We start from the raw sequence: 21,116 nt of genomic DNA on the forward strand, positions 1-21,116 counted from the left end.
AAACTGTGAACGTGAGCAACGCCAGAGTTGAACAATGGAAAAGAATTTGACGGACATCGCGACCGCAACCGTGACCATAAACCGTCCCATATTAAAAAAAAATAACCATAAGCACCAATACGGCGGCACCGTTAACATCTGATTCCCCGTCCACTTAACATTTCGCCGTTTTTCCATATCGGCTGTCGCGCAGCACTTTTGGTGGCGACTGTATCGGGGCCCCCATAGAATTTATTCAAATCGCTATCAATGGCCGGATGATCAATTAATTTTTTCGAGATTTTAACATCAGATAAGTCGTACTCTCTAGGCCTCTTTAACCATTTACCTGTCCCGGTGTCCGTGCTTTTAAGGAACATGTGGCGAAGCGTTTTATGAAATATAGCTACTAAGCACTTATGGATCCGTTTATTGTACACATTCAATTCCATTTAATCTGTGTTACAGTGTCATTAATAAACCGATTTGTAATAAGGTGGAACATAATGGGTCTCATTATTAATTTTACATTATTTTTTATTTAGATTTCATCTTTTCAAATCCTTGATTTATTTGTTGGGCGACGAGAATAGAATCCAACGAACGGTATTGGACGATAAAAACTGACGTTCATCGATAAATCAATTTTGTGTTACGATTCTTCAATTATCAAAAGTCATCTCGATTGTTTGACGAATTAGATTTATGAGCGAATGCCAGAAATTAAAACCGATCTAATTAATTTACTGTTGCTGTTGTAGCTGCACAATATACTAACTGATATACATACACTGTTTATTGTTTAATAAAAACGATGGGTGATGACTAAAAATTTCCTCACGTCAAGTTTGAAACGTTTACAGAGATGAATATGATAATTTAAATAACTAACTTTGAATATAAACTTATTATATTATGATATAAACTTATTATATTTTTACTATATTAAAATTATTGTTTACCTAATTTTATTCAGCTGAAGTTTTAGAATAAAATATACAAAATTTTCTAAAATGTCTCAAAAATTTATTTATTTAATAATATTTTTAAAATTAAAAACTTTTTAACAATATTCAATAATAATTTATTTTTAAAAATATTTTAATGTATTCTAAAAAAATGAAAACTTTAAAAATTATTATTTTTTTATAATATTAATTAATAATAATAATATTACAGTAACTAGAAATTTTTTTCTTCTTTTTATTTAACTTATTTATTAAAATATTTAATAATATTTTCAAAATTTAAAAGTTAATTATAATTTAAAGTTAAAAATATATTTTTTTAATTATTTTAGTGTTTTCTAAATGAATTTATACATATTAGTCAAAATTAGAATATTAAAATTTCTACAAAAATATCTATAACTAAAAACTAATTTTAATTTATTATTTTTATTAAATCAAAATTATAAGAATAAAAAATTGTATTCAGCTAAAATTTTAAAATAAAATATACCAAATTATCTAAAAAATAATAAAAATTTCATATTTTTTATACTATTTATTTAAAATTTTTTGACGAGTAAATGATGGTGATCTGTCGCTGGTTTCTCATATGAAAAACAACCAAAAGAAAACGTAAAAGTTCAAGTCAAAACTCTTTATACAGACAGAATGGATGAAATATATAAAATTATGCAGTAAATTTAAATATTCGTTTTCTTTCCATCATAACATTATCATTTCTTATCCGATTTTGGTATACCATAGCTTGAAATGCTTATAATTGAATAAACGATTAATATCGTACAACTTGGAATATTGGAATTATTTGTCGCTGATAAAAATTACTCAAATTGCCAAAGTGACTGAAAATGTCAAAAGATTCTCACTTATTTTTCTTCCAATCAAAACATTAGACACCATTGGATACATAATTTACTCCACATTCAAACGAAATAATTAAAAGTAACCTGAATAACACAATTTAGGTGAAGCGCTTGAACGAAACGAAACGTACAAAACTTATTAGAACTAATTCGAATGTTATGTTAATTGTGCAATCATTGTATTATCACTTGATTGCGTTTAAATGATATGCATTTTTGTATGGGAGTGTATCCGGCATAACAGTAATTTCCAATAAGCAATCAGCATTATATTGTGAGGTAAAGACTAACGAATGCATTAATATCAATTTTAATGGTCATAATTACTATGGACAATGGCCCGTAATGTTAATGATAATTAATATGTTTAAGTAATTGTGCGTTGTTCTTTTTTTTTTTGGAGGCCGTCGCAAAAAGTCAACGAATCCATAAGTGGCGTCCATCGATTTCGAACCCGTCTCCATGCGATGTAATTGTTGCAACGTACAATGTATCCATCTCTTCTGTACGCTACGAACTACGTAATTAGCAAAACGCAATAAACGCCGCAGTATTTTGCGGAAACATGACATATTTACCGCGATATTATGGTTAATTATGATCTTTCGCGGTGGCGGACCGACAATAAAAACGTGGAAAAAACGGTGACATTAGACGGTGCGTCGATGCCGCCGATTTATTTTCCGCACACGTGAATTATGCGTTTTAAAACTACGCGGACCTTTGAACCGTTTCGTCGGTGCGCCTTTTAAAATATTAATTGTGTTGAAATGATGTTTTAACACCTCGAAAGGGACTTTTCCTTGCTCCGACATAATAAGACCACTCAGTCCCGATTAAAGGAGTAATATGTGTAATTTTATAAAGATACAATCGGGCCAATAACGTGTAATAAAATGCTTAGTTAACATAGTGTTTTACGTACCGACGGAATTAACAATTATTTCCAGTAAAAGAAAAAAGAGTCACGACGAAATTACATGCCGATAATATTTTAAATAACAGTACAGCAAAATGCCGTCCTTAATACACCACTTGGCGCGAACTATTTTTCTTTAATTTGCACGCGAAAATTCATCTGTAATTATTTCGACGGCTTCAATCAGCGATTTTAACGGCGACACGAGATGCAAAAGCTGCTCTGGCTATCCGGCTCTCCGGCTCCGGCTCATAATGACCAGCCCGAACAAATTAAAACAAACACAACAATTTCGTTTTGGAACAAACGCATTGTTTGGTCACATTACTTCTTTTATGTTTTTTTGCATTCTGATTTATCTTATTTGCGCTGCTAATCACAATAATTTTCATCCATATAAACTGGGCAGTACATTTATGTTAAGTACACTGCTGCCCCTGTTTTGAAGTGGATAATTTTAATTTCCTAGATTAAATTGATTTAAAAATATATTCGGTATATTTTATTTCACCAATATTTGAATCTTTGCAGCTCTAGACGGGCAGTATTTTGAATTTATTTTACTTTGTATACATTTATTAGACATTTTATTTCCATAAAATGCATTTTATGGATTTAGACATACTTTATTATAATCATTCTTCTATCTTCTGTTTAACACCGTGAAATACCTCCAAGAAGACTTTCTTCTAAAGATTTTGCCTTTGCAATTGGAACATCTGAGTAGCCCAAGTCTGTCTGACAAAGTGTAGTGCCAATGTACGACCACAAGAAATCGTATATTCTCTGGATTTAGGTTTTGTGTAGACATTGGAGTCAGTGTATATCATTAGAAGAACATGTAGCTGATCCAGGAGTCGTTTTAGACACCCTCTTTTAAACAAGGAGCAGAGCAAGGGACACAATCACATGGAATGTAGCTGAATATTGTAATAGGACATGGTGTGAACGTGGTGACATGGCTCTAATTGTTGCTTTTGGAAGTGATTAACTGTGTAGGGTGGAATTTCTTTAGAGGCAGGCACAGACTTGTTTATATTAAACTCTGTAACTATGAATGGTCACCAATATCATTACTTGGTCATTTAACCAAATAACCATTTGCTCAAGAATTTTAACCAGATTTCATTTTTGTAAAACAGGACATTACTCAAATGCAGTACCCCCACATTCACTAGACTCCAATCCAGTTGAATACGTATGGGACACTGTTTAAAGACATACTCGAAACAATCAGCCTCAAAATTTGGAAAACTTACTAATGCTCTTAAAGAAAAATGGAGTTATGGATGAAGGATTTATAAGTTCACTAATTCTGAATATATCAAAGAGGGAGGAAGCTCTTCGTAAAACAAGGAAGACTGGCCAAGCACTGATTGGGAAAATGTAGTGGTTAATATGCTTTTTCTTTTCAAATTTTAATTAACTTTAATTTAGTTTTAAGTAAAACTATAAACCTAAAAATACAAACAGGCTACCCTAATAAGATGTAAGAGAAAATTCGTTCAATATTTCGGTTGAAATCTGTAAGCCGGTGTAACGATAACCCAAGTGAACGATGAGAAAAAAATCCGAACGGGAACAGACGCCGGAGCTGCACCGGCGGTTTTAAGTGGAATTCGTAGATAAATCGGTTTGTTACAATCCACATAATATAATCCGAGTGCGTAATTTATCTGGCAAACACAATCTTTGACATGTGTACAAAAAACATGTTTCCGGTTGGCAGCATCGCTTTATTACGGCATAATTACGCATGTAAACTGATAAATTATAAATTGGTGGTTGTAGAACACAAGACCATAACAATGAAACAAGACATAATGACTGAGATTAATAATAGCATATTTTCACAATTCGTGTTTTTATTTGCAAAACATACAAGCAAACGAAACGTAATTTATGTCACAGATAATGGGTTGAATGTTGACATAAATAAATTCATAGACAAGTGGTGTGTGTCAAATTATAGGCCGGGCCGAAAAAAAAATCCCGTTCATTTAATAAATGGCTACGACTTTATTGATCTCTATCCGGTATTTTATATTAATTATATTGTTAACGAGAAATAATTGAAAGATTGTAGGCCATTAATAAATGCTAAGTGACCAAAATCGACGGTTATTCATGAAACTGTTACGTTCACTATAAATTGGTGATACAGTAATGTGGACTATTTCGTTTTGACGCGCACGATTCAATTGCCCCATCAAATTGATGGAATGCTGAGAGTTTTCACAAAAAATGAAAGGAATACAAAAAAATTTCAAATTTTACGTTACGTACGTAGTTATTATCAGAAAAAACTTTTACTACAAAATCTATTTTTAAATTTTAAATGTAATATTTTTAATTAACCATTTTTAAATATATAAATCGTTATTCTAATTTTATAAACCATGCATAATTTATAATATTTGTCATAGAAACGTATAAAAGCTAATAAGGAAAGAGAAAATCGTTAAAAGTATAATATAATGTAGAAGAAAATAAAATTATTTATTTTTATTAGTATAATTTGTCCATTTAAATAATACAAAATATAAATAAATACACAAAATAATAAATTTATATGTATATAATAATCTATATATAATAATAGTGAACATTTTTCAGTGGTTTACACCATAACTGTAATATAGTATTTGTATATTACAATTTCTGAAATTTTAATTAAACAATCTATTTTAATATATAGTTTTAATTAATTGAAATGAATAAAGTAAAATATTGATTATTAAATTATTTAGAAATTAATCAAACAATATATTTTAACATTTGCTTTTAATTAATTTATGAATAGTGTAAAATATTAATTAGTAGAAGTTATTATAAATACGATATATGTAAAATTAAATTTTATCTCCAGACTATTTTGTGAAAAATTAATCAAAGAAAATTAAATTAAAATAAATAACAGATTGGGTTTGTAGCATAAGGCAAAATTGATGGAATCGGTTTGCATAAATTGATATCAAAATTCATAAAATGTAGTAATAAAGACAGAGGAAATATATAAAAAATATTAAAATTAGAAATTATATGTAATATTTGTAGATGAACGAAAATGAATCATTTTTATTAATAGAAAATATAAATTATAAAATTTAATAATAATAAATAATAGATATTTTTTTAGTTAAGTATATGTAATTTTTAATTTATTTCATATTCACCATGCTATAAATAGGTGTTTCAAAGTATTTAGATATCTGAAATTTTAATCAAACAATCTATTTAAATATATAGTTAAATTAATTGAAATCCGTTAAGTAAAATATTGATTAGTAAAAGTTATTTAAAAATTTAAATCATTTGCTTTTAATTAATTGATACGTAGAGTAAAATATTAATTACTAAAAGTAATTTATATATAAAATTAAATTTTATCTTCAACCCATTTTGTGTAAATTAATTTAAATTGAACAATTAAGAGTCTAAATTAACTTTTAGAGAGTTACTATAAACTTTTATTGGTCACATATAAAACACCACAAAATAAAAATAACAGAATTTATATAAAAATGTAATATTTGTAGATGAAAGCAAATTATTTTTTTTTATTTGTATGATGCATATCATTTGAATTATCAAATTATAAATAAATTATAAATAAATTCTATGAAAGCATATATTAATAAATAATACACATTTTTAGATAGTTTATAATTTATTTTATGTTAAATTATAAACTAAGAGTGTTAATGTTCCAGAGTTAGTGTGCTAAACTCTGGAACATTATTATGGATACAAAAAAAAAGATGAACGCATGGATCATATTTTTTTAAAAAGCCATTGAATTTATAAAAAAAAATGTTAAAAAAAACAAGTTATTATTGTTATAAAATTAATAAAAAATAGCAAATTAAAATCTGATTATATAGATAAATTATTAAGTTACTTATAGTTTTTAATAATTATTACAATATTTCCTAATTTTATTCATATGGAGATTCAATTCATAAAAAATAAACAAATTTGAGAAGAACAAATTAAAAAATTTAAAAAAAGGAATTTTAACATAAGGTAACAATTAAAAATAAACCAGAATTTATATATTTTTAATTAATTGATATGTGGAGTAAAATATTAATTTGTAAAAGTTATTTATATATAAATGCTTAAAATTAAATTTTATCTTCTTCCCATTTTGAATAATTAAGAGTCTAAATTAATTTTTAGATAGTTATTATAAAATTTTTCTGGACACAAATAAAATACAACAAATAAAAATACCAGAATTTATATAAAAATTTTCAAAAATTTGCAGTAGGAAAAAATATATAAAAATGCTTAAATATATTTATTTATATACTTATTTATGGATGAAAGTAAATTAATTATTTTTTATTAGTGTGATATGTCAGAATTAATTACGTTAGACATAGATTCAAAATATAAATAAATTATAAAAAGCATATATTAATAAATAATGGACATTTTTTTACACAGTTTATAATTTATTTTATATCAATTTATTAAGAGTCTATTACACTTTGGATATAAAAAAAAGATAAACGAATGATTCATATTTTTTTAAAAATCCATTGAATTTATAAAAAAATGTAAAAAACAACAAGTTATTATTGTTATTAAATAAAAAATGGCAAATTAAAATTTTTTATTATATGTTTTTCAATATATAATTAAGTATAATCAAATCTAATTATATAAATAGAACGAGTTATTAAGTTACTTATAGTTTTTAATAATTATTACAATATTTCTTAATTTTATTCATATAGAGATTTAATTCATAAAAAATATATAAATTTAAAAATTTAGAAAAAGGAATTTTAACATAAGGCAACAAATAAAAATAAAACAGAATTCATATGAATCTGAGTAACATCTCATTATTTTTAATCGTAGAAATGCCATAACAGTTTAATACAAAGAATTGCCTTGAATTTTATTATGTTTAACCGACGCACAAAGAATATTGTATTTAAATGTTAATGGATATCTGAAATTGCAATATAAATAAAATTAATGTCGCACTATTGCGTTAATAAATAATTGTGATTTGCCAGGAAAGCAACCGCACGAAGTAAATTAATTTAAATATTTATTGGTAACGATTGGGACTATTGGATTTGTACAAACGGTGACAATAATAATAATAGTAATAACAACGAATGGTAAAGCAGTTTTGATTGTTACACGAAACGCAATTTCCCAAACGCTCCATTAACTCGCAAAAATTTCAGCTGTACGGAACTTTTTCATTTTCCTTGACAATAAACACGTACGTAATAAAAATGTAAAGACAATGATTAAACATAATTTTCTATTATACTCCTTTTTTTTTCGACATGCGTGACTGTTTGGCTACATGTTATCATATTCCGTATTCTATAATAATTTAATGCCATGTAATTTTAGCAGGTAACAGAAGTTCGCAGTCGGAAAAATCAATAATCGGTCCTTTATTGTTAACATGGTTACTAATGTCGGGGATATTCAGCAACGACAAGGGGGGCGAAATAATTACTAAATACATGCGTATACATTTCCAATTTCACCAATTAAAACTTGAAATGTACAGCTTAAATAATGGATGGGTTTATGATCAATAGAACGGCGCAAACTACGTTCAACCGCAAACCGGAGGAAGATGTTATTTATACATGTTGCCGTGCTAACGGAAAATTTCCTCTTTGTCTCCCTTGCCTTTTAATATCGAATGACCAATGTCGATATTAGTGATATATGCGCTACGTGTACGATTTAAATGAATAATTCCGTTCGCCGGGACTTTATTCAATAACCGGCATTAATTTTACATGCACACAAAAACCTGGCCGCCCAACAAAGAATACAACAATACTTGGGTGCTGCGCTTTTAATATTTCCTCATTTGCGACTGGGAAATTAATTAAATAAACATACGTCACTACGTATCATCGGGCCGTGCCCAGCCTGCTGTGTTTTCCGTCCAAATCTAAAAATTCTACTTTTGGCGACAAATCGACAAATTTTTTTTCATTATTTATTTTTTTGTTCGGATTTATTGTGTGTAGGAGTGCAAAAGATAAATTGCCAATTTGCCACCGGTTGGTTTACGCATGAAATTTATTCCGTCAATATTCGCGTTGTAAACATTTTCTTTATGGTGTACACCTTAAAGTGGCAATTTAAAAAATATGTCTTCACAGATTTCTAAGGTACTTTATTTCCAGAGTTTTATTTATTTTTACGTCCTTATTCGATAACAACCTGCGAACTTTCTACATCAAAATGTAAAAAGCTATCTAAATTTTATTTCTTTATCATAAATTATTAATTAATTGTATTTTTTGTATTAATAAAAATTATGCTTTATAACTGTATTTACAATTTATTTATGGCCTTTTTTGACATTCTAAGAACACGTTTAAAATTGAAATAAATATTACTTCATATTTCTGACGTACAACAAATAAATGTATCCAACATTTACAAAATATATAAATAAATTATTAGATATATAAATTTTATTTTATTATAATAATTTGTTACTTTCATAATTAAATAAATGAATAATGAAATTTAGAAAAAAAATTATAATTGTTCAGTACGTAATATATTATATGGCCAACAAATAAATATTGTACAATATTTATAAAACATAAATACAATTTATAAATTGCACAGAAAATGTACAATTTATTAAATCCATTAACTAGAATATTCAAATAAATTGTTAGTCATATAAATTTTAATTTATTATAATAATTTGTTACTTAATTATGAATATTTGCATACATAAATTTAGGAAAAAATTATAATTGTTCAGTACATAATATATTTTATAACCAACAAACAAATATTATACAATATTTATAAAACACATAAATACAATTTACAAATGCACAGAAAATGTACAATTTATTAAATCTATTAACTAGAATATTCAATAAATTCTTAGTCACATAAATTTTATTTTATTATATTAATTTGTTACTCAATTATCAATATTTGCATACTTAAATTTAAGAAAAAATTATAATTGTTAAGTACATATTTATAAAACACATAAATACAAATGCACATAAAATGTAAAATTTATTGACTAGAATTTACAAATAAATTATTAATTACATTAATTTTATTTTATTATAATAACTTGTTACTTAATTATGAATATTTGAATATTGAAATTTAGAAAAAAAATTTAATTATTCAGTACCTGATATGTTTTATGTTCAATAAATAAAGATTGCACGATATTATTTTATAAAAATCTACAAATTTGTAATATTACAAATTACATTAACATTAAATCAATTAACTAGAATATACAAATGAATTATTAATTACATAAATTTTATTTTACTATAATAATTTGTTGATCAATTTCGAATATTTGAATACCGAAATTTAAGAAAAAAAATTATTCAGTACATAATATATTTTATATGCAGTAAACAAATATTGTACAATATTATAAAATACATAAAACATGTCCAATAAAATACACAGAAAATTTTTAATTTTTTAACTAAATTATTAGTTATTATTATGTGAATTTTACTTATAATAATTTGTTTATTTTGAATTTTTTTTTGCATACTGATAATTTGGAAGAAATTTTTCATGTTTTTTTATTAGTCTTTGAAGACGAAGTTTTTGACAGTTTGAAAGTAATTAGTTGGTTACATAAATTTCATCTTACATAAATTAATTATAATGTTTTAAGAGGAAAAAATAACTTGTTAACTTAATTATTTTCATCAACACGTAAAATAATTCACGTTGCGATACACGTGATTTTGGCACGTGCTTGTCCTTCCAGTAGGAACAAAATTTATTTTGCAATTTGTTACATAAAACATTTGATGATACAATAATGTAATTCCTGTAACGAATCTAAAATCCGTGTTCGGAACGAAGTGGAACTCGTTACTAGACGATGAACATGGGTAATATTTGGAAAGGATAATTCAGTATTTTGGGTGGAACGCAAGGAAAAGGAGGCAAAGTTGTTAATTATGCCGGCAGTCTCTGTCTCGTTCGCTCATTCAGTCATTATTGTGAATTCACGCGACGCAGTTTGACAATTTAAAACGCGATGCTTATCAAATCGGCGACATTGTGCGAAGCGAAGGGTTTACATTTGAATGGGTACGGTTTTGATTTAATGAAGAATTTAATAAATTCGAACATAATGAAGTAAATTGATAATAAGTTGACGGTGCGAAGTGTTGCGAACCGTTTCGTGACCAAAAATGGGCGGCCGTCCTCAAAATGAAACATTAATTGCTACACGTAGCACTTAATCTAAAATTCATAATTACTAACGAGGTTGATAAGGGGGTTGGTTAGAAAATTATTTTGTGTTCATTAGAAATTACGCGCCGAACGTCCATATCAATCGATACGATCGTTAACCGACAATTATGTGCCATGCAATTTCACCACGATTAAATTCAATTTTATGTAAGAATTAAGTCAATCACTTTAATACTGTTTACTGTTTACTCTTCACTGTTTGCCTTGATTTATTAATACATAATAAAAATCCAATAAGCTGCCGTCAACTTTGCCTTAGTAATTAACGAATTGATCGAAATGATTTTTTCGAGTAATTAGGAGAGTGCGTATCGGAAAGACAAAAATGTAATTAACGGACTAATTAATGCTTTTACAGTCTCTCACCTTTCCGCAGACGGGCAGAGTGGCTCGATACAAAAGCGGAACGCGAACGCCCACGCCAACGCGAGGACGGTGAGGACACATTCGGCCCCGAAAGCTCCGGGCCTCTTTGAACCGACCGATTTTTCCCATTATTATTGAGATTTCCCTTCCTGACTTAAATAAGCCGTAACACGGGGAGGCCGTATATTTCGACGTTAAGCCGATTATGAAAAAGTAATCAGAAAATCTTATTGATGAAATCAATAATCTTAATAACTTTTGGCAATTATAAAGCACGTCGTGATTTCGGCAAGGACGACTTGCAGTCACATTCAATTTAAATTGATGCCCGTTTCCCGTTCTCCGGCCTCTTTAATATATATTTTCGGAGACCCTTTGTCAAACCCGTCGGATGATGAATATTTCGAATTTTGTCAATCCGATTTTTCAACTTTTATTAATAGAAAGGCCAAGGTACGTTCATTTACGAATTGATTCGATCTTGTAAGATATTTATAATAGCCCCCTCCGTGCTCTTTCATATTTTCCTTCTTGAGCCGCATTTTGTGATCAAAGTTCAAAGGCTTAAATCATATTTATTAATTCGTATTGCTAAGCAAATAATATTATTGGAATGGGCGGTTCATTTGATGGCGTGGGTGGAATTAAAACAATATTTTACCTAAATAAATGTACCGAAAAGATTTTTTTCTCTGATCAATGAACCCAAAAGTCACCTGGCTGTATACTGAACACAGATGTTTCTAAATTTTATCAATGCTTCAAATTTACAATCAAAATTGAAATAACATGATTTATAATTTTTCTTACTACCAAGTGCAAAATACGCACTTTCGACCGAGGTAGTAAGAAAAATAGTATACACTACACGGGAAGAAAGTTTGAGAGCCCTGCCCTGCGCGCCATCTATCTTGCCCTCGGCTACGCCTCGGGCAATATGTCGCGCAGTGCATGAATCTCAAACTTTCTTCCCTTGTAGTGTAAAATACTATTACTTATAATACTTAATTAGTTATTTTCAGTTGTGAGGTCGCCACTGTAGATATTTCTGCGCATGTGCTAATTTAACAATTTTCTGCGGATTTGCTATTTATACATTAAATAAGTTAAAAAAAACGACTATTTTTTTAACTTATGACACTGAAAAATTGGTTTCTAGACACATTTAAAAATGCTCTCCAAAGATGAACTCTTAATTTTAATAGGAAGGTCTTCCTCATTTCAGTTTTCCATTTTTTGTTCAGTCCCATATGGCAAAATTCATATCTCGTAATTACTCGAGCGTACACATAATTTCTATTTACATTTTTGGTAGGAAATTGAACGCTCTACAAAAAAGATTTCTTACAATTTTTTATAATTCTCATTGTATTGAAGATATCGGAAGTTTTAAGAATCAATCAAAAATTTATTTTTTCTTTCTAAATTTGATAACTCATAGATAAGTAAATATTATAAAATGACCATCATATATTTTTGTAGAAAATTAAACGCTCTACAAAAAAGATATGTGTGATTAATCGATTACTTTAACCATTTAAAAGTTATTCGCAATCGAATCCCAATGCGTACTGATTTTGATAGTTTTTTAATAAATATTTTAAATTTATCCATTTATCATAATGTTTGAAAATATTCGTAAAAAATTGAGTTTGTTTTGATATAATAACAATTAAGTCTGATATTTTGTTTCGGAATATATTTCTTTCTAATTTTGTAACAATATTATCTTTTCACAATTTAATTCTCATTACAATTTAGTATCGTGATTTAATATTTTTCAACTGGTTTATTTAAGATGTAACGAATTTTTTTTCCATAAAATTTATAATAGAACATTTTTTGTGGAGAATTTGAGAATTTAGTTTCAAATGTTGGTAGTTCTGTTTTTCATAACCTGTCATACTAGCGCCATCTGTGTTTTTTTCATTTCTATATTTCCTTTTATATTTCTAATATTTATATGTTTTATGTATATTGTACAATATTCGTTCATTGGACATTTAATAAATATAGTTTTTTTTTATTTTTAGTATGTAAATATTCAGAATTAATTAACAAATTAATTAATTAATTAATTTATATATTTCAGTTAATAAATTGTACATTTTCTGTGTATTTGTAAATTGTATTTATATATTTTTTATATATTGTGCAATATTTGTTCATTGAACATAGAATATATTATGGACATAATAGAATATTTATAATTAATGAAAAAAATATTTAAATTAAAATAAAATTTATATAACTAATACATTATTTAAATATTTAGGTAAATTGTATATTTTCTGCGCTTTTGTAAATTTCATCTATGTATCTAACAAATATAATAATGTTTATTCATTTAACATAATACATTATTACGTACTTAACAATTAAATTTTTTTCTAAATTTCTGTATATGAATATTCATACATTTGATTTACAAATTATTACAATAGAGTAAAATTTATGTAACTAATAATTTATTTACATACTTTAGTTCATAAACTGTACATTTTCAATGTATTTATGTATTTTATAAATATTGTACAATATTTATTCATTGGATATGTATTATGTACTTAACAATATTTTTTTTCTAATTTTCAGTTTGTAAATATTTACAATTAATTAACAAATTAATTACTAATAATTTTGGTTAATAATTTCTACATGTTCTGTGTATTTATTTATTTTTGTGACTTAAATTCATAATATTAATTTGGTTATAATTTTTAGAATATTAATTTGAATATATTAGAAATTGATAATTATCTGAATAGTAATAATAATAATAATAATCGATTCACGTTAGTTGGACAAAGAAATATTAAATAAATGCACGTATTTGGTTTATGAATTTTCGTGCATTTAGTACATGCACATAAGTAGGAAACGCAGCATTTTGCCAATATTGCACAAGTAGACATGTAACTGAATAACGATATCATTTACATAATGATCGGCATTCACTGACAATTACACAACCGAACCTATTTTCCTTTAACGGCAGATAAGGAAGTGGCCGTTCGAAAACAACTTTTTGATTTTCGAACGCATGCATGCCGACGTTTGTACCGAAGGCATAGATAAATTGACGTGTCGATCCTTCTTTTAAAAATAAATAGGTTCACCTATAAATAGCATAACGTACCGTCGGCGTTTCACAATCACGAATCGACGTTGAGAGAAGAAAAAATTTATAGGGCGCGACCGTTAATGTGGTGTCACGTGGGCCACGTCCCCAAATGCACGGGCACTTCTTGGAGCACCGCTTCGAAATTGGTACAATGTAACATTCGGTTTGTTTATTGGGGAATAATGCAATCATGAAGCGGAGACGGGCTCTCATATCGGGACATAAAACCGGACAAAAGCAAGTAAAAATCGATAAAAAACTTATGCGGGGACATAGATTTAATTTGGCTTTATATAAATGTTTTTATTATTTCGTGGCGTTATTATCAAACTAGTGGAGGTTGTAAAGCCGTTGAACAGCTTGATGTCGGTCGTAACATGCGGACATATAATCCGTCAAGTCTCGACGATTTTATTTTAAATACCCCCGGAATTGTTATTCTCGTGGCCCAAGCATCCACTTGATGTCGTCCGCACATTTTTACCGAAGCGCCCTTGTTTGTTAACTCAAATGTCACTATTAAAATGGCGCTAAAAACCGTTTTTCACTGTTGTTTTTTAACTTAATTAACCATGTGGACTCGATTCGAATTTGGGTTAAGTGTTTTCGTGTTTAATTCCTGCGAGAATATAACAAACAAATTAAATATCGGATAAACAAAGTGAAATAATCCTTTTCAATTCGTGTGAAAACTGGCGTTTTCATTTTTATTATCTCGCATTTTATAACCGGCTCTAAATCATATTATGCGGCTGAATTAAATACATTTTATAACATTATTTCGAATGCGCCTTAATTAAACACAATTGTGATTTACATAAAAAACAGAAATACACGCAAAATGTTTTAACAACTTTGTAAAGTCAAAACAAGTATTTTAAAAGGTCCTTATCATTTTTATTACAATGGTTATAGAATTTTTATTCGACCGAAATTCCCAGAATTAAATGCAAAACTTAAAGTCAAACAAGTTTTAAATTAAAATCTAAAATTATTGAAATTCATGTAGGCACTAAAGTGAGAGTCAATTTATTTAATAGTTCGTTTTATTTAGTCAAAGCACCATAATTAAACACGGAGTGTTTTCTAAAACGAACATCTAATATGGACATCTAATAATAATTATTGTCGTTAAAATGGTGCAGGGAAAATAAATTTTTTCGTCCTTGTTTGATTTGTTGGCGTGTTGTGAAACGTTGGTCGAATCGAAGCCACAACACAACAAAGGCGAACGTTGAGAACGTTACTTTTACTTCGGAGAGATACCGATGAATGCTTAAGAAGAACAACAGGTTTTGTACGGTGATACTATAAAGTAAATTTGAATTTTCTTAAAACGATCCATTGTTGTACCAATACGTACAAGAACAATTATTTTCGACAATATGACCTTATTATCTTAAAATACTAATTAATTAATATTAAAAAAAAATAATAATAAATGGCCAGTGCCTACGTAACGAACGTGAATTATCCAGGTCAATATTCAAACTGTATTTTTAACAAAGGAGCATATCGTTCCTAAATCTTTATTATTTAATTTGATAATGGATTAATTGTGAAATTGCCGTTGTATAATTTTTTTTAGTCAGATAAATAAATACATTATGTTGTCACAAAATATTTGCAATAATCATATATCATAGTTAATGTTTACCTTCGAGGTGAAACTTAAATGAATATTTTTTAAAACTGTACATTAAATTATTCTACAAAATAAACAGTTACATAGGAGACAGTACGAAAACGATAAAATTTCGCAAAGCACGTGAATGATAAAATGAGCGTGAAGAAATAATCACGAACCAAATTGTTTTGTCTGAGAAAATTCCTAAATGTGTGATTCGAAACAAAATAAGCAATTATACAGGGAACCAAAATAAGTTAATTAAAAAAAAATAATATTACTGTGAAGTAGGTAGATGAATAATGAACATCACAAAATATAATACCACATCTACATTAAAATGATTAGAAAAATTTACAATGCTAATGAATGATATGTTTATGAAGTAATTAAAAAAATAAATAAACTCTTTTAGCGTAGTAAAATACTAAAATTGTGCATAAACAAACGGCACGTAACTATTTCAGAAAATAAACAGTTACTCACGAATAAACAGTGGACGAGCATAATGGAACGAGTTGTAGAAACATATATTTATATACAGGGAGGTCCGCGACATCTATTTTGGAGAATAAAAGTGAAATTTGGGGGAATTGTGCATTACTACTATCAGAAATCGACGTCGATTTTGAACGAAATTTTAATTGAATGGAATAAAATAAATGTTAATGTGTTTTTATTTATGATAATTGATCCAATAAGTAATTCAGAGATATTATTTTTATTGGGATTTTTTCTGTAAAATGTCCGAGAATGAATTATTAAGTGGAAATTATTTAGTCACCTTAAAAGCTTTTAATAGGTTGTTAGCAACATATAAACAACAATGACATGGTAAGTTAAACATACTTATTATGAATTTTTCGTATCTACGGGAGAATAAAAAATATTAAAGGTATAATTTATACTAATTATTTTTGACGTAACAACGCACTGTCGTTCAGCTATTTTTATGATTATTAAAGTAACTAGTGTTGTTCATTTAATAATTTCTATTAAATAACTTACAATATAGTTAACCTAAAATTGAATTAATAGAGAGTGTTTAAATTATTAATTAAATTATAAAAAAATTCTACTGAAAAAATGTTTCGTGCCTCAAAAAGGGTTTAAATGAAAATATTTACATATAATATTTATTTTAAAAGTGTTTTGTTCCTCAAAAAAGCTATCAAAATTAATGTTTTGAAAATTTTTTAGTAAAATTGTATCTTTTCCCATAAAATGTCACTCGATTTTAAAAGTGAAGTACATATAAAATATTTACAGTAAGTGCTAGTTTAAATTAAAGGCGAGTTACTTGAAACAGTCACTACATAAGTTGTTTTAGGTCCATGAGTCATTAGTAGTTTGAGAGGAACGAGTTACATAACTTCAGGTAAAGAGGATCATCACAAATCTAAAACTTCTTTCATTTATTACATAATTTTAAAAAATTGATATGGAATCTTATATTTAAAAATATTTTTGAAGAAATATTTTGAAAAATTTAATTGTTAGTATTGTATTCCACATATTTTAATAAAAAAAATGGTCTGAATTCGTGAGTTTTTTATTAAATGAGGCATGTTTAATGAAATTGGTCATGGAACGACATATTTCACTTCCCTTGATACATAGAGTGCTTTTTAAATGGCCAATAAGATGTATAACTAATGCCATTTTGAGTAGAAAAAAAAAATATAAAATATAATACTTATAACTATATTCTTCAAAAAATGAAATATTTTTTAAACGATTACTTTCATGAATATGGTCTTCCTGTCATTATTCTAAGTGTCCTTTGTTAATATTGTTTATTTAATTTTACTATTGTTACAATTATGTGATGTAATATGTTAATATGTTTAATTAACAAATCATGTGGAATTTAATTAGTAAGGTAAAGTTTTTCACTATTAATATCAAAAATAGTAAACATAGGTTAATTACTAATTAAATATTTTTTCAGGTGTTTGTACGAGAGATCTAACCACACAATTTTGTTTGGTTATGCCAAAATAAATTAAAATCACGTTCTTTAAAACTAGGAGTTGATGAAAGTAAGATGACAACTTCAAAAATTATAATCTACGTCTGTGGTTTTGACATTTCCTTTAAATAGGTTGTGCAACAATCAGTGTGACAGGTGTTAAAATTTTGTAACATTATAATCGCCAAACATACGGTTCACCAGTTGGCCTCCAAAAGGTTCATTTCTCTACACCGAACACTTTGGCAGCCGTTCAAGAAACACCCCGTATATCCAGCGTGATGCAAACGAACGATATACAGTGGCAAAATTAGCATCGGCCAGAGATATGGTGTAGAACAATATAATTTCCACAAAATGTCAAACTTTCATGGAACTGATTGCGGTCTTAATGTGCATTTTCTGTTTTACATTCACATGAGCGCTCCGACCCGAAAAGGAAATAAGTCGGTGCGCGCAACAATTGCATGCATATTCATACAATTGATGCCCGCGGTGATTAGTTACTCTATAACTTATAAGTTAGGTGTTTTTTTTTTTCTTCATTCTACTTCCACCTTAAACCGCACTCGAATATCTGTAATTTGAAGACGCGCCACATTAAAATGAAATATGCGCACTACTAATATATTACTTCGTTAAATTTCATATTTCACAACGCCGCGGCGTCGAAACGCGTGGGCGAACACTTTTCGTTGCCTCCGATTGACGGAAAATATTTTAACGGTAAACCGAAGACAATTCGTAAATTTCAACGAATTCCGCCGGCGTCCGTCATAAAACAATTTAATGGAATCGTGAATCTAATTTGTTATGTGTATGCAAATTTTAATCGATACCAAAACTCCTCCGACCGTGATTATCTTCAGTTTTATTATTTTTTAAAACGGCATATCTCGAAAGCACGTCAACGTTTAATGGCGCAACACACACAGTTTAATTTGCCATAACTTATTTCGTAGGAAATACTTATATTAAAATTACGGATATGATTTGCATGAGAACGGGGATTTTCTATGAAATTGCTAAACATTGTAGTTGTTAGTAATCGGCCTTTTTAGCATGCTATAAAATACGACTAGAATTTATTATTGAGGTGGTAAAGTACGTTTAAACCTTTGAGCTAAATACACTTAATTGTTAGTAGCCATTTCAGTTTGTAACACATTTTTTTAAATAGTACAAGTGTATATCTATTTAATATTGTATGGAAAACGAAACTAATTTCTAGAGAAAATTTCCAATTTCAGATTAAACAAGTATATAATAAACAATTTATTTCATTCCTTCTGAAAATATTACTATTTTTATGTGTAGAAAATCATTAATTTAACAATCTTTTTAATAGCTTAAATTTAAACAAATTATTTAAATAATTACATCTGAAATTATAAATTTGTTCTACTAGATCTTTGTAAAACAATAAATTTTATTTTATATGCTTTTTTATTAATTCATTATAATAAATGCAATAAACTAAACCTCTAACAAGTTAACGATTTTCTAACAATTTACTTGGTAAATAGGGTTGAAACTAATTAACAAGAAAAAAGAAATTCATTATATTTTCGTGTGAATGCAGGACTTAATTAAGTCACGATTTAATATTATAAATTCAGAAGAAAGTTGTTAATTAATATTTCAGAACAGACATTCTAATCATTAAATAAAATTGTTCTCTGTGCAATTACTAAACGAATTAAAAGACAAATTTGAAACAAAACCTTTAATCTCAGATTTAATTAGTTAATCAATAAAATTATTTTCTTATCTTAATGAACAATATTAATCGTGGGTTTAATTTTTATTTTTTAACATAAAGTGTTACTTTCGTATTTATTTGAACAAAGTCATATTTACTTCAACAAAATAATTATAAACTACTATACCTGAAGATTTGTTTTACTAAACATTATTCTATATATTCTAAGTAATAATGATAAAAATTTAAATATTCAGATCTATTAAGATTATTAATTTATGATTTTATAAAAAACTTAACTCTTAATAAATGGAGTTGAAACTTTAAAATATAATTAGCAAAAAAATCTACTGAAATATGAAATTTATTTTATTCTCGTACACCTGTAAACCTTAATTCATCTATAATGTAGATTTATTAAATATTCAGAAGCTTGTTAATATTTTAAAACAATAATAGTATACTTTCAAGTAAACTGTTTTATGCAACCTCTAAACACATTCTAAAACAAATTTCAGTAGAAAATCTATAATTTATATCAATATGAGACTGAATAAGTATAATAAACATAAATAACTTTAATAACTAAGATTCTAATAACTTTCTTAGAAAATGGAGTTGAAATTTTAAAATATAATTAGCAAAGAAATTTATTTTATTTTCGTATGCCTGCAAAGCTTAAATCATCTATATTTTACACAAATTATAAATTCGGTAGTTGTTAATACACGTGTAATTTAACTTTAAATATAAATTTAAAACTTTCCAGCAAACCGTTTTATACAATCACTAAAAGAAGAGTTTCAGTAGAAAATCTATAATCTATATTAATATTATACTGAATAAGTAAAATAAACCAACAAAATAGTTTTCTTATCTAAGGGAAAATATTTATTTCGTATATAATAAACAATCTTGAAACTTGAGAAAATCTCGAATTTAAACGAATTATTTTATTTCTGAGTTTATAAATATAATTTTTAAATATTTGTGAAACCACGAATTTTATTTTATTTATTTATAGTTTCTATTAAATTAATAATAAATAAAATTTCTTAAAATAGATCATTATGACGTGCCTGCTAAACCTAATCCAGCCATAATTTAATATTGTAAATTAAGTATGTTGTTATTTAATATTTTGTTTTGCTTATTTAATATTTATTAGTTCATTGTTTAAAAATTCTAAAATCCAAGAATTTTTTATTGTAACACATATAGTATTTCACGTAGTTGAACTTGTACTACAGTCGCTGACTTTTAATACCAAGAATACGATGCAAATAAAGCTTATCAACTTCCTGCTTGCGATACAAATA

At 27.1% G+C, this 21,116-nt stretch overlaps 1 protein-coding gene across 5 annotated transcripts in view; it reads right to left on the bottom strand.

Moving 5' to 3' along the window:
- LOC109609657 (ephrin-A4) overlaps positions 1–21,116 on the bottom strand; it is a 244,191-nt gene that overhangs the window by 116,464 nt on the left and 106,611 nt on the right. The window lies entirely within an intron of this gene.

The sequence above is a fragment of the Aethina tumida genome, chromosome 1, assembly GCF_024364675.1.
Source record: "Aethina tumida isolate Nest 87 chromosome 1, icAetTumi1.1, whole genome shotgun sequence".
In the NCBI taxonomy this organism is placed as follows: Eukaryota; Metazoa; Arthropoda; class Insecta; order Coleoptera; family Nitidulidae; genus Aethina; species Aethina tumida.